This window comes from Zootermopsis nevadensis, unplaced genomic scaffold (genome assembly GCF_977971745.1).
Source record: "Zootermopsis nevadensis isolate Lab colony 2312 unplaced genomic scaffold, Znev_1.0 Znev_ptg000013l, whole genome shotgun sequence".
Lineage (NCBI taxonomy): Eukaryota > Metazoa > Arthropoda > Insecta > Blattodea > Termopsidae > Zootermopsis > Zootermopsis nevadensis.
This window is the reverse complement of record NW_028259145.1, coordinates 16,316,022-16,328,813: the sequence shown is the minus strand read 5'-3', so window position 1 is coordinate 16,328,813 and position 12,792 is coordinate 16,316,022. Positions and strand designations below refer to the sequence as shown.

At 37.5% G+C, this 12,792-nt stretch overlaps 1 protein-coding gene across 2 annotated transcripts in view; it reads left to right on the top strand.

Moving 5' to 3' along the window:
• LOC110832887 (uncharacterized) overlaps window positions 1-12,792 on the top strand; it is a 357,980-nt gene that overhangs the window by 160,918 nt on the left and 184,270 nt on the right. The window lies entirely within an intron of this gene.

Below are 12,792 nucleotides of genomic sequence, written 5' to 3'. Positions count from 1 at the left end.
CACGAGGGACCCCACAGCAGCACTTAACAAATCATCAGAAATTGTATGTGCGCTCGTCCTTATGGTCGGGCGTTTAATTAATATGGATGGGGTGTTTCAAAGAGGCCTGCAAAACCGCAAATTACGAAACTGGTGCCTCAGGTTCAGCTCAAGTCAGTAATGAATTATATTATTATTATTATTTAGTGTTCTGTCTGACGACAGGTCCATATGAACAGGATCCTTCGATCCTTTTCTCGGACTGGGACCTGTTCATATACGTTCTTGGCAGATGATCCAGAAGTGGTTTGCCATTGCCTTCTTCTGTGTGTGAATGGAGTAATTGTTGGGATGCCACGGAGGAAAACTCCGTGTTGCCTAGACCACGGCCTTGCCCAACACAAGTTATAAATTCGGGCACCGCCGGAAATCGAACCCGAGACCCCAGGATTACAAGGCTAGCGTTCTAACCGCTAGACCACCGTGGCACGGTCAGTAATGAATAACAGAAGTAATTTAACGCTTGTTCATCGGTACAATTTCTATAGTGCATCCTAAGCTACTTCTTCACATAAAACAGTTCTTCTGTCTGCCATAACAATATTACCGTTTGTTGCACCCTGATGATGGAGGTAGCGACGACCACTGAAACTTCGGTTCACTTCTATCAGACTATACGACGCAACAACCCAGAAGCTATTCTTTATTTTCTCTAGGTTTTCTATTTTACTCACTAATAAGCATATTTCGTAGTTTATAAACATTCCTCCCTTCTTACGAATCAATGAGCTTTAAGAAATTTAATGGATAAAATTACATTCATCCGCTAGTGCAATCATAGGTTTCTACACTTATTTTTCTGTAGCGAGTGAATTCGATCTATAATAAGATTACATTAGAAATCTAGTGTCAAAGATCTTGGTTACATACGTCAATTGAACCTAACCTTCTACGGAGCGTCAGATTAGGATCTAACATCTGTTAGACGAAAGTCAGGCCGAGTTCGTTCAGCGGCATTTCTGCTTATAACGTGTAGTACACTAATTGCCAGGCGTTGTTTATTGGAGAGTGTCGACTACATGACTTGGATGTGTAAAAGGTATTTTTAAGTTTAGCACAGCTACCTGAGAAACAACACATTGCAGTTAAATTCTGAGTACACTTTTTATACTGTAAACAAAGAGTCTGTTGTGTCTCTCTGTAAGTATTGGTTTTTTAAACCGCGCTTGCCTGACAAATATGGCATAATGTGCGCTGTTGTAGTTTAAATTTCAGACCCTAATGCTGTTTCGCCTTTATAAAACAAACATGTAAAAGTAAATTGCAGTGGTTATATGTAGGCGTATTTTTGTAATTAATACTTTGTTACTATAGTGTATTTTAACTCATAAATCCCATTGGTAACCATATTTGTCACCTGCCATAGCATTCAGGAATTCTGCATTTTTGTATTTATGGATCTGTAAATAGAGATTATTTCATTAAAGAGGTTTAACACTGTGAATTTTTTCATTGTTTTCTCCGTCTCATTCATCTTGTTCTGAACTCTTGTGACGGAAGTGGGGACTGAAAATTTGTAATTTATATTGACAGTAAAGATAACAATTTTATTTAGGAAGAATATATTAATATTCACATTATAAACTTTTCTTTCTACGTCTTCTACATAAAATAGCAATTTTAAGGTAAAAAAGTTACAGGCCTAACATTACTCATTTTCGAATGGTCTGAAACTTTGATCTCTCTCCCTGAACATAATTTTAGGGATGCTGAGAAGAATATTTAGACCTAAGAGTGCAGTAGTAACAAGTGGAATGTGAAAATTAAACATATAGTTTCCATCTTCAATCCTGAAGATGACGCCAGTATGTTTATCCGAAACGTTGGCATGTGCAAACCAGTCTACGTGGCTCCGAAACCAAAACCAAGAACAAGAACACCAATGGTAATCACGTTGTTGTCAAAACACCATCGTCAGTAGCTTAATTGTGCGTTTGAATGGCACGGTATGCAACTGAAGTATTTACTGTATCAGAAACACCAGGTGAAGTGTCTCTTTCGTATTCTACTTGCGTTCTTGAACATGTCATTAACCAGAGCATTATTTGATATGCGTGTCACTGGTTGAGCAACATTGGTGTAACGGCGTGTTCCGGTAGGCGGTCGCAGAACCTTAAATGACTGAAAGTGACATGGACCATAAATCGATCGACTCGGTTACCAAGGCTCACCATTAACAATGTCGTTCTAAGTTGCAGAAATAAATTATTAATCCAAAATCGTGATACAAACAGCTCACATGAAGAAAAAAGCACTAGTGAAACATGATCAAGATTCTGAATTTCGTGCCAAATTGTGCGTCATAAATCATTGTTGTACTGGTTGATCCAAGCGATGGGGAATCCAAGATACAATAATATTATCAGTAAAATCCGATTCATACAGCTAAAGAAACATCGATTCTCTAAATGTTTATGATAATGATAGAGATTCATTGTACTTTGCTGTAGACCTGCCTTCAGAAATGTAACCTGAGACTCACCATCCGGTCTTGGATTACCATAGAAATGAAATATAGGCTGTTTGTATATCTGCTTCTTTGCGAGTAGTAGTTTAATTTATTCACGTTTTGTGAGATTTCAGGTTCTCACGGCTGCAGTTATAAAGTTGGCTCTCTTCCAAGGTGGTGCACCGTCTAGTTTAGTTATAGTTTATTTAACAACGCTTTTTCAGTATCTCAGACAATTTAGCGTCGTTGTGTAGTCTGGTTGGTATTTATTGACGGCCATTTCAGAGAGATCACTGCATCATTATCTACCAAACTACACGAAGAAACATCCCATGAAACAGCCATCTTTATACCCGTAGTGCAGATCATTAACTGTATTTATATATATTATTTTACATTCTTCTTTTCCACCAGTGTCAACGTCAAAAATATTTCCTTTATTTTGTTATTATTATTATTGTTATTGTTATTTGAAATTTCTTTCGGTTTGGGGTGTTGGATGTTTAAAACATTAAACACATTCTAAATTCTTTTAACAGATTCAGTGACATTGTCGACAGACATATTGATTTATCTCATTTACCTTTGACCTCACACGTTCGTTTTAAAGAGAGAATATTTTCACACATAGTTCGCTCTTGCTTGAAAACTCTGAGATCGGAAGACAGTATCTGCTTGAGGTTATTGAGACACGGATTTGAATCCACAGATGACATAATGGTTTAATTATTGTTATTACGCATAGCCATAAAACGAATACACACAGCGATCCAATGAGGATGTAGTTCTTTCCTTCAATAGCCCCTGGCCTAACATTGTAAATAGTACGTGGGATGGTGGTCCAAGTAGAGGGATCAACGGACTGCACAAGATTCTTTCTTCAACACCTGACTCAACGTGCTCACAGGTTAAATGAATAGGGAATAAAATACAAATAAAAAGTAACATACTGTTTAATATTTAACACGATACACGGCTTAGGCAACTAATTTCATAACCACACCTTTCATGTGCTGATTTCAGTTCTGTTTGAGTCGCTTTAAGTTTATGAATATCTGTAACAAAAGACGAGACCTCATAACTTCATGGTTAAAGTTAGAGGCATGGAGTAGAAGTACTGTAATTATTATCTCGGAAGGAATTTCTAAGCAGGCTTGTGTGAAGTAATAATACAGTAGAAGTAATCTTTAAGTAAAATGATTTATAATTTTGTATAAAAAATTACCAACTTTATCCATCTAAAGATTATCTCTTTTGTGATAAGTCGGTTTGTGTGGGCGTAACCGGAAGTCATTTTCCAGGCTCTTTGTCACTAAGGATGAATCACAATGCCACTGAATATCACAGGTGTGTGAGTAGCACGCCTGCGCGTTAGGAAGGTCCTGGGTTAGATTAAATTATCGGCCTGGAAACCAGCTATCCAGACTGGTTTTTCGTTGTTTGTACGAAGTCCTTCCGAGTATTTTTGGGATGGCACTTTAACACAGACCACGGGTATTTCCTCAAAACACAATACTTCCAAATTATTTTTCACAGCTATCCTGCCATTCGTTGCTGGCACATGAACGTAAAATAAGTTACACAAATACATTCACACCGAGACCACTGAGGGTCATTGATTAGCATAGTGGCTTTGTGTATTCTAGGGGCATAATTTTTTCGTTTGACGATCGAATGTCCTGTAATTTGTAGCATTGAACCTGCGAGTAAACAAAATCTCGGATTCAATATTACTGATTTTATTGTGTTTGCATTTCGTGACATCAACTTCCCTTACAGCGTCTGCCGCGATGTAAGCTTACTCAGCGACGTGACACCTTCTGGTTACGCTGCTTACAGCTTGGATCATTTAATGGTATAAATGTGAGATACTGACAGTGTCGTAGTTAAACTACTACCAGATGACAGTTTTTTTATTAGATGAAGTTATGATGTGTGTGTAAATAATGTAACGTGTAATACTTCTGTGTTTTCACTACTAAGCGTCAGAATACTTGGGCAGCTTTCCGGATGCTTCATCTATGAGCATGCAACTTTCTGTTCGTTGTCTTATGTACAGTACAGAATAACATTAGCTCTGTAAAATAATTGCACATATCAGAAAGAGAAATTAACGACAAAATAAAACTGCTACTTAAATAAAGTATATTGTAAAAATGAAAATCTTGACTTACATGATGCACACATTGAGATGCAATGACACCAGTCAAGAGAAAGCTACACTTCCTAGGCATCATTTTAACTCCGCGCTAAAGTGGCCTAGTCATAGCTTCAAATCTTTATTACAGAATTGTCTCTTGTACTTTTTAGTTACATATTTTAAAGCACTGAACTGAGAAATGAGTTATGTTCTTGAAAGCAGAATGATATTGCTACTGTTGCAAAATTCGCTTAAGTATTGCGTAGTCTTTTTTGTCATTGTATTTATCTATGCTGTTCTACAGACCACCGATTAATCCAAGTACGTTTTTCGTGCATTTCCTCAGATTCTGTGGATAAGTTTCGGGGTAGTACCTACAAATCGAGTACTGCATCTCAAATTTTTTCCTGTAAACTATAATAATCATATATCGTGTAATTCCATTCCATATAATACCACGCCTTGATATACTAGTTCAATGACTTGCCCATTTCAAGCAACCTAATTAGAGCGTTAGTACAAGGAATTGAATTGTGCAAGGTCAGAATACATACAAAATTTTAATAGGAAGATATGATGGGAAGAAGCAACCAAGATCGTATGTGTGAGGAATAATTAGAATGGTGCTCGTATAAACAGAATTCAAGTGTGTCAAATAGGGCGACTTGACTTAATGAAACATCGGATTTTATTAAAGGTGAGATATCTCTTGACGAGCTGAAAGACTGTCATTTTCTGAACTCTGCGATGTCAGGTTAATCCATTTGAGTTATAAGAACAAACTATTTTAAAATATAGAAATTTTCATCACTATATATATATATATATATATGTAACATATCAAATTACACTGTTATATGAACACTATTAGGCCATATTTAAGCGAAATAGCCGAAAACTTTCTTAAATGTTTGCTTGTTTAGTTCTAGTACAGAGTGACGTCTCTTAGAAATAGGGTTTTATAAAGCAGAAATTAAATCTATAGGTCTGTATCATTTGAATTTTATTTCAGAAGGAAATTCTATGTTTAAACAATCATTTGGCCTTGTAATACGCAGAAAAGATTTTTAATTAAGTTTCAAATATTAGTAGCGGCGATTGTAAAATTTATCACGTATTTGAAGTGTGTAAAACGTGCTTTTAGAAAGTGTGAAATTCTGGTGACATATAACGCTTCGTTGTTTTCCGTTACATTAGCACTTCTGAAAATAATTTTAATATTTTTTGTAGGTAAATTCCTTAGAACAGAATAAATGCTGTTCTTGTAGAGGGTAAGTTGTTGACGCTATTAAACACTAAATAAACTAATCGGCGGTGTCTCTCCTTTCAGTATACCGTCCTTCGAAGTATTATTTATTATTTGTTTAGTTTTTGCGAATTATTTACAATGCCCTATTTCTGCTCAGCTGTGTAACATCTTCACGTGGTCTCATGTTTGTTAAATAAACTTACAGCGGACATTGTTTCAGTGTAAACGTGCACTAGTAGGCTATTAAAAAGGCAGAACCGGACCCCGTGACCAGATCCGTGGTATTAGTGGCTGATAACTTAGAGAACTTGTTAATGGAAACATATCAGCCGTGACATACAGATTCGTATCTTTTTTCCATAAAACATTGAGTTTCATTCTTGTAGTTTTAAAAGGAATAAACCTTGAAATCTTTATGAGGTTATGTGGCTTGCACGTGTAAAATGTCCATTGTTTCCCCTAAACTTTCTTTTGGCATTTCTTTAGTCTTTGACATTTTTAACAGGCACTGTTACATCAGTTAACTTATAAAGTGAATACAAAAACAAACAACGGAAATTAAATTCTCAGACCTAACCTAACCTGAGACATTGTTATCCAATTCGGTTGAAAGTACGCATTTCACTTATACCAATTTCATATTTCGCTTACATTTTGATTTTTAAAGTATTCCCTCTCTGAGAGGCTCCACCAAAATATACTATGTATTTATTTTTTCATCTGCATTTGATCTACGTTTTCCCTTAATTTATTAGACTATCATGTCAATGCTTGGAAGAACACATAAATCACGAAGTTCATTGTCATTGGTTTTAAAATTCATTTTGCGTGTACTTTCTTATGACAAATCAGCTTCCTTAGTTCGCGTATCTCGTCAAGAAATTTCCCGCCTCTTATTTAACCCGAACGTTCGTTACTGTTCACAAGAGCCCGTCATTGAATCCTATCCTAAGCCAGCCAAATCCACTGCGTCTCTCTAGATTAATTTTAATAGTTTGCGTTCATCTATGTCCAGGTCTCCCAAGCTGTCTTTTCCCTTCAGGTTGAGATTTACATGTGTAGAAGTTGGGGTGACGTGCGGTAGTGAGAAACCGAAGCGCTCGAAGATCAGAGCAACATGTCGTTGCTGACCGGGTCATCTTCAGATGTTGCGGAGCGTACACATCGCTCGTGTGACCTACGCCACTTACGCTGTCAAGGACAGGCTCTGCCTACGCCATCCGTTACTTGCTTCATGCTGTCTGGTGCAGAGATCGAGGACGAATCTTGTTGAGTAAAATAAGACAATCAGCAACACAACGCTGCAGCTCCTGATGAATAACCCGTCACGAACACGTTCCCGAGAAAAAAGAGACTTGTATCATCGGTCACTTCTTTACTGTAATTCTGAACAATAAACCTCGACTTCTCTCGGTGAGGTTTTATGTTTCGACGGCGGCGAGTATAAATATGACTGTCTTAATGGGCGTTGCACCGTGCAACCTCGTAGAAATTGGTCGATGTGTCGTCGTTTCTAGATTCTAGGTCATTGCAATTGCACTGTATCTATTTGGTGATTTTATACGATGTTACTGATGCACGTAGATAAAATATTCTGTTTAATAATAATCAGCATCTACGTACTGATATCGGGAATGGATTAAATATATTTATTGTTTCGAACCAAAACACGAGGAATTAAATTTAGTCTGTAGATGGCACGATGTGCTGAAATCTAAATATTGCTACATTACGTATGCGTTACTAATTCTAATGGTTTCGGCTGAACTGTAGAGCTAGGTCCAAGTTTTAATTTTTTTACGTCTTACTGTCACTTGATTCATCTGATTGTTTTTATTATTATAATTTACTTGCTTGGTATTGTAAGTTGACCTTCAAGAGAATTTAGAAATACCGAGGAATCGTAAAGCGTTTTACGTTTTAGCAACTTTTCTTTATCTCATTTAAGCGACAGATAAAACAGTTCCTTAAAGTAGGCTGCGACCACTTCCTTCCCACTGGTAATGTAAAAGTTACTCTTCCGAAACATCTACACGTATATGAAATACGTTTATTAGGTCCATATTCAATTATAATCTGGGAAGAATATTTGGTACTGATAGACATTAAGAAACTAGAGGATGGAGAAGATACGTTATGAGTTTCACAAACTGTATTCTTCGTCAAAGATTATTAGGGTAATTAAATCGGGGATTACAAAATAACCGGAACATGTAGCACGCATGACGGAGATAAGATATTCACACGATTCATTTAATATCGGAAGAGAAGAGAGCACTTGAGAGACCTGGACGTAGTTTGGAGGATAATATCGAAACGAATGACTAGGATGCGAGAGTGTGGACTGATTCAGCTCGCTCCGGACAGCGTTTAGTAACGGGAAGTCGTGAACACAACACCACGTTCTCGAGTTTCCATAAACGGCGGGAAATGCCTGTGTTAGTTGCTCGACTATTTTCTTCTCAAACATTCTACTCTATGGAGTTGTTGGTTGCTTCAAGTGGCAGGAAACTTACGTTGTAGAGTGCCGCAAGTCTTGTCGACTGGCGACTCCCTCCTTGGAGGAAGTCTGCTTCATCTGGTATAATCAACTTCGTGCGTACAAACGTAAATAACATGGATGGCGTGTGTCCTCCAGCAGAAAGTAACACCGTTCCTATTTAGTTGGACAGAAACGTCTTGTCTTTATAAAACCCCAAGGTTCATCACCATGACCACAAAAACCCCATATTGCATTTTATCCAGCCACATTTCATTTTGGTATTATTCACTCATCGAAGTGGTGTAATTTTATCAGTGTCTTCTGCTCTTTGATGCAAGTTCAGGAAAAATCGGGACTGGGTTTTGTTCTTTTCAAAACTTCCAGTCGTTGTATGGTAATAAGAGGTATCATATAATCTGTATTAAGCTCCATTCATAAACTTTTGTGCACGATCCGTCGTTATTCTGCATTTCTTACCACTCTGAGGGAACACATTTCTGCCGATATAAGAACTTTCAAAAATAAAAATAAAACAAGGTATTCTGTTTTACTCAACTTACCACAAACGAAATTGATTTACTCTTAATCAAGGTCAGATCCATAATGAGTTGAAATCAAACAAAAGACGCCTATAACTGAGTGGAGTTAGTTGTATGCAGAGGGCATGATTCAGCAGAAAGAGAAACAAACTTCCAAGAGCGTAATTAGCACAACTTATCGGAAAGTATACTAACACAACGCGTGGTTATGAAGCACCTTAATTAATTGCAGACGTGTATTTGGGCCCGCGTTGGGCAGTCGGTCTTACTGCATCCAGTGATTCGCATTACACGGTTCAATTAACGGTTGATACAATACGTAAATGAATAAGTTAGGCGATAATTCCGGATTGAAATGGTTTACTAGTTTAAAATTAGTTATATGTTTATCTAAACACCTCTTATTGTTTTCTCTTGTTAGTTACATTACCAGAAGTCGGGGCTTCGTGATCAGCTCTCTTGTTTTGTATTCAGAAGGTCCCCTGTTCAATTATCAGCCCGGATACTTGCTGTCCCGACGGAGTAACCTTTTACAGCGGAAAAGATCACTACCGTTTTCTTCCTACTTCTTTTAAATTCGCCAGAATCGATAATCTCGTCCGGTTATACAATAAAAAACCATCTGTAGCTGCTATATTGCCCTTAAGTAACCTATTGTCCGTATCTGGGTAAGTACATTATCTAAGATTTGAGGTTTTCACAGCGGTGAGTATGAAGATTTCTATCTTCTGGGTTGTTGCGCTGTGTAGTTTGGTCGATGTTAACCAACGTTTCTGAGGTCATACTGCCTCCCTGATGACGGAGGCAGTATGACCTCTGAAACGTTGGTAAACATCGACCAGACTACACAGCGCAACAACCCAGAAGACAGAAATCTTCAAGTACATTATCGACAAAATTCATAAACCCAGTTATATCTAGTGACAAAAGTGTGGAAGACACAGATATTTGCGTCGGCCAGGAAAGGTCATTACTTTAAGGCAATGGTATTTTCGTTCTAGATTCGAAACAAGTGACACTTGGAGACTATCAGGATCAACGATCTCCAGATCACAATGCCGGACCGTGAGACCGTAGCTGCCTGCCCCTGCCTTTCTGTTCAATTGTATTGATGCACACGAGTCGAACTTTTTTTTTTTCGGTTGAGAATCAGTCGCCTTGGAGGATGTGAATAGATACAAAGTTGTCACAAATGGAACGCGACATTCTTTTGCGCTCAGGTATGAAATAAGAAAACCTAAAGGAGGACATGTAACTGCGAAAAACCTGTAAATAATATAATAAAACAACTTAGAATGTATCAAAAATAAAGTATTCAGCGCAACGAAATGAAGCCTTGTATGGCAGAAATTTGTAACGTGCTGTATAATTATATGGCATTGTACTATTGATAGAATTTTGATATTGCCTTAGTATCATTTCGAAATATTTGAACTAACAAATTTTTGAAGCATTTATACCATACTATTTTTGCTGGACTAGAAGACTGGGTCAGCTTTAGAAAGTTAGCAAATAAAAATATTTTATTGATAATTTGATCCAGAGAAAGAACTGAATCTTTTTTGTAGTGTGATTATTGTGGTTTTCCAAAGATTGTAACGTTTTATTAATACTCCACTGTTGACGAGACCTTTTCACCACTACCTAATACGTAGAGATTTTGTCGTCTTCTTCACTAAATAATGCTTTTACCCAATAAATTAAAACACGCAAGAGAAAACAAATTAGACGATGACATAAAATTATTTGTGCTACTGTATAACTGTAATCTTCGTAGTTTTTGCGAAGTGGCAACACCGCGGGTTTCGATGTCCTGGACGTAAGAAGAGGATCTGTGAAGGAGCTAAGTGACTTTACGTTATAATGTAATGGCCTTCTGAAAGAAGGCCGACTGTAATTAGTGGCATATAAATTCTGACAGTCGTTTTTATTTCTTCGGTGTGTGCTCATGCAGGTGTGAGCTGGTCACCATTGACGCATTCTCACTGAAGCATAGACGGAGTTTTTGTCGAGGTGGGATTTGTAACAGAACCACAGTCAATTCCGACCACATTGAATGAGTGCGTCACTGCCGTGCTCAGCCAGTATAAACAGGAAACTGCAGTTAGATATGGCAGAACAAATTCCTGACGCTTCGTGGTGGCAGTTTCCATCATGGCTGAATGTTACATATAAAAGCTAAGATGCGTTTGAATTACGTATAGGCCTTGTTTCTAATGTTAAGGTAACAAAGAGGCGAAAACACATAATACCGCTAACAATACTGAGGCACTTTCACCACGTCTTATATGGTCCGTGTTCGGTGTAGCCAGAACTTTACCGGTAACTTAAAAAAATTCGGACTCCGTGGGGCAGAGTTGTTGAGAAGACGGTAGTGTTTAGCGCGTCAAAAGAATCCCATCTTGTGGAACCCTAAGGCCTCCGAAGTGCCATCACAGTTTTACACGCAGGTACGAATTTGTAATAAATCGTAGCAACTTTAAACAGTCAACAAAACCGATTAAAAGTAGTTTTAAATGTTTCGTTGCAAATGACGTTTGAACATTGACATTAGCCAATAAAATTAATTGTTTACTCTTCCTGCGGACATGCGTAGAAATTATATTTAGCGACATGTCAATGATTTTAACAGCATCTTAATATTTTTTGTCAGAATTATGTGAAAACAGGGAGGAATCTATTGTGTATTTTTTATTTTTTTGAATTCACTTATAGACCTATGTTTATGCTTTAGTCATTTCTGTGTTGTAGTCCAAGGTTCTTTGTTCCAGTTATAATTCCATCGATTCTAATTAGCCACAGGCAAGTGCTTGGTCTAGCTGTGAGGGGAAGTGACCATGGTCTATTTTTCACATTGCCGCAGGATCTGTCTTCTAGAGGGAGTTAGAAAAACATACAGAATGTCTACCACCAGCCTTCAAGCGGAACTGGAAACTTCAACGTAACTGACGCATTACCATTGCGCTAACCCGCTCGGTATGCAGTGTTGGAAGAGTTCGAACGAAGGACTGCCCCAGGGGGCTTACAGGGGCCGGCGCGAGCCCCTGGTTATCTTCTTGTCTAATTATCCGAGTCCTTTGTTATCGGCACAGAAAGTATCAAACGAAACACGTGATGCACCAGTATCAAAATATCGATGCACCATATTCGTCCCTACTTCCAGATAAGACAAGAAATATGAACCTGTGTAAATGGAGGAAATCTATATACATTTTAAGTGTTTGCTGCTTCTATCATCTGGGATGCACGGCGAAACATCCCAGAAGACAGTCATCTTAATGGTACTTTGTTAGAAAGATTTCAGGCATAAAATGAATTTTTGTTGGAAGGTAATTGTCAGTTCGCTGTTGACGATTTCTGTTCGATATGTTGGGTTTTTGTGATGAATACGGTACGTCATAAATGCCCACATTTCAGCGATACACGCGAAATGTATTTGCATAAGTCATTGGTATTACGCTGCTTCTAACGGTCTGGCGAGACAGAGATAGTTATATGTACTGATTTCAAAATAGAAACATAAAATGTGCAGGTATGCGGGTCTCTGTGCTTCTGTACAGCTACTGTAGGCATAATTTAATGAAATTAAGATATGTTTCAAATTCCCGTTTTGCATGCATGAAAGTAATGAAGTAATTCCTGTAGCAGATTGACACTGGATTCTGTCCTTTTACTGAAAAACCGTTGATTTGCCATACTTATATTAGGAAAGGATATATAATGAAAGTTTTGCTAGAAATATCTTCCAACGTCACTAATCTGTCAGCATATTGCTGATAGAGATCTAGATGGATAGTTGAAATATATTTATTTTTGTAACCTGTAATAAAATGTATAATCTGATTGTCTTATAGAATATTCCTTATAAATAACTTAAGCTCATTTACTTTATAA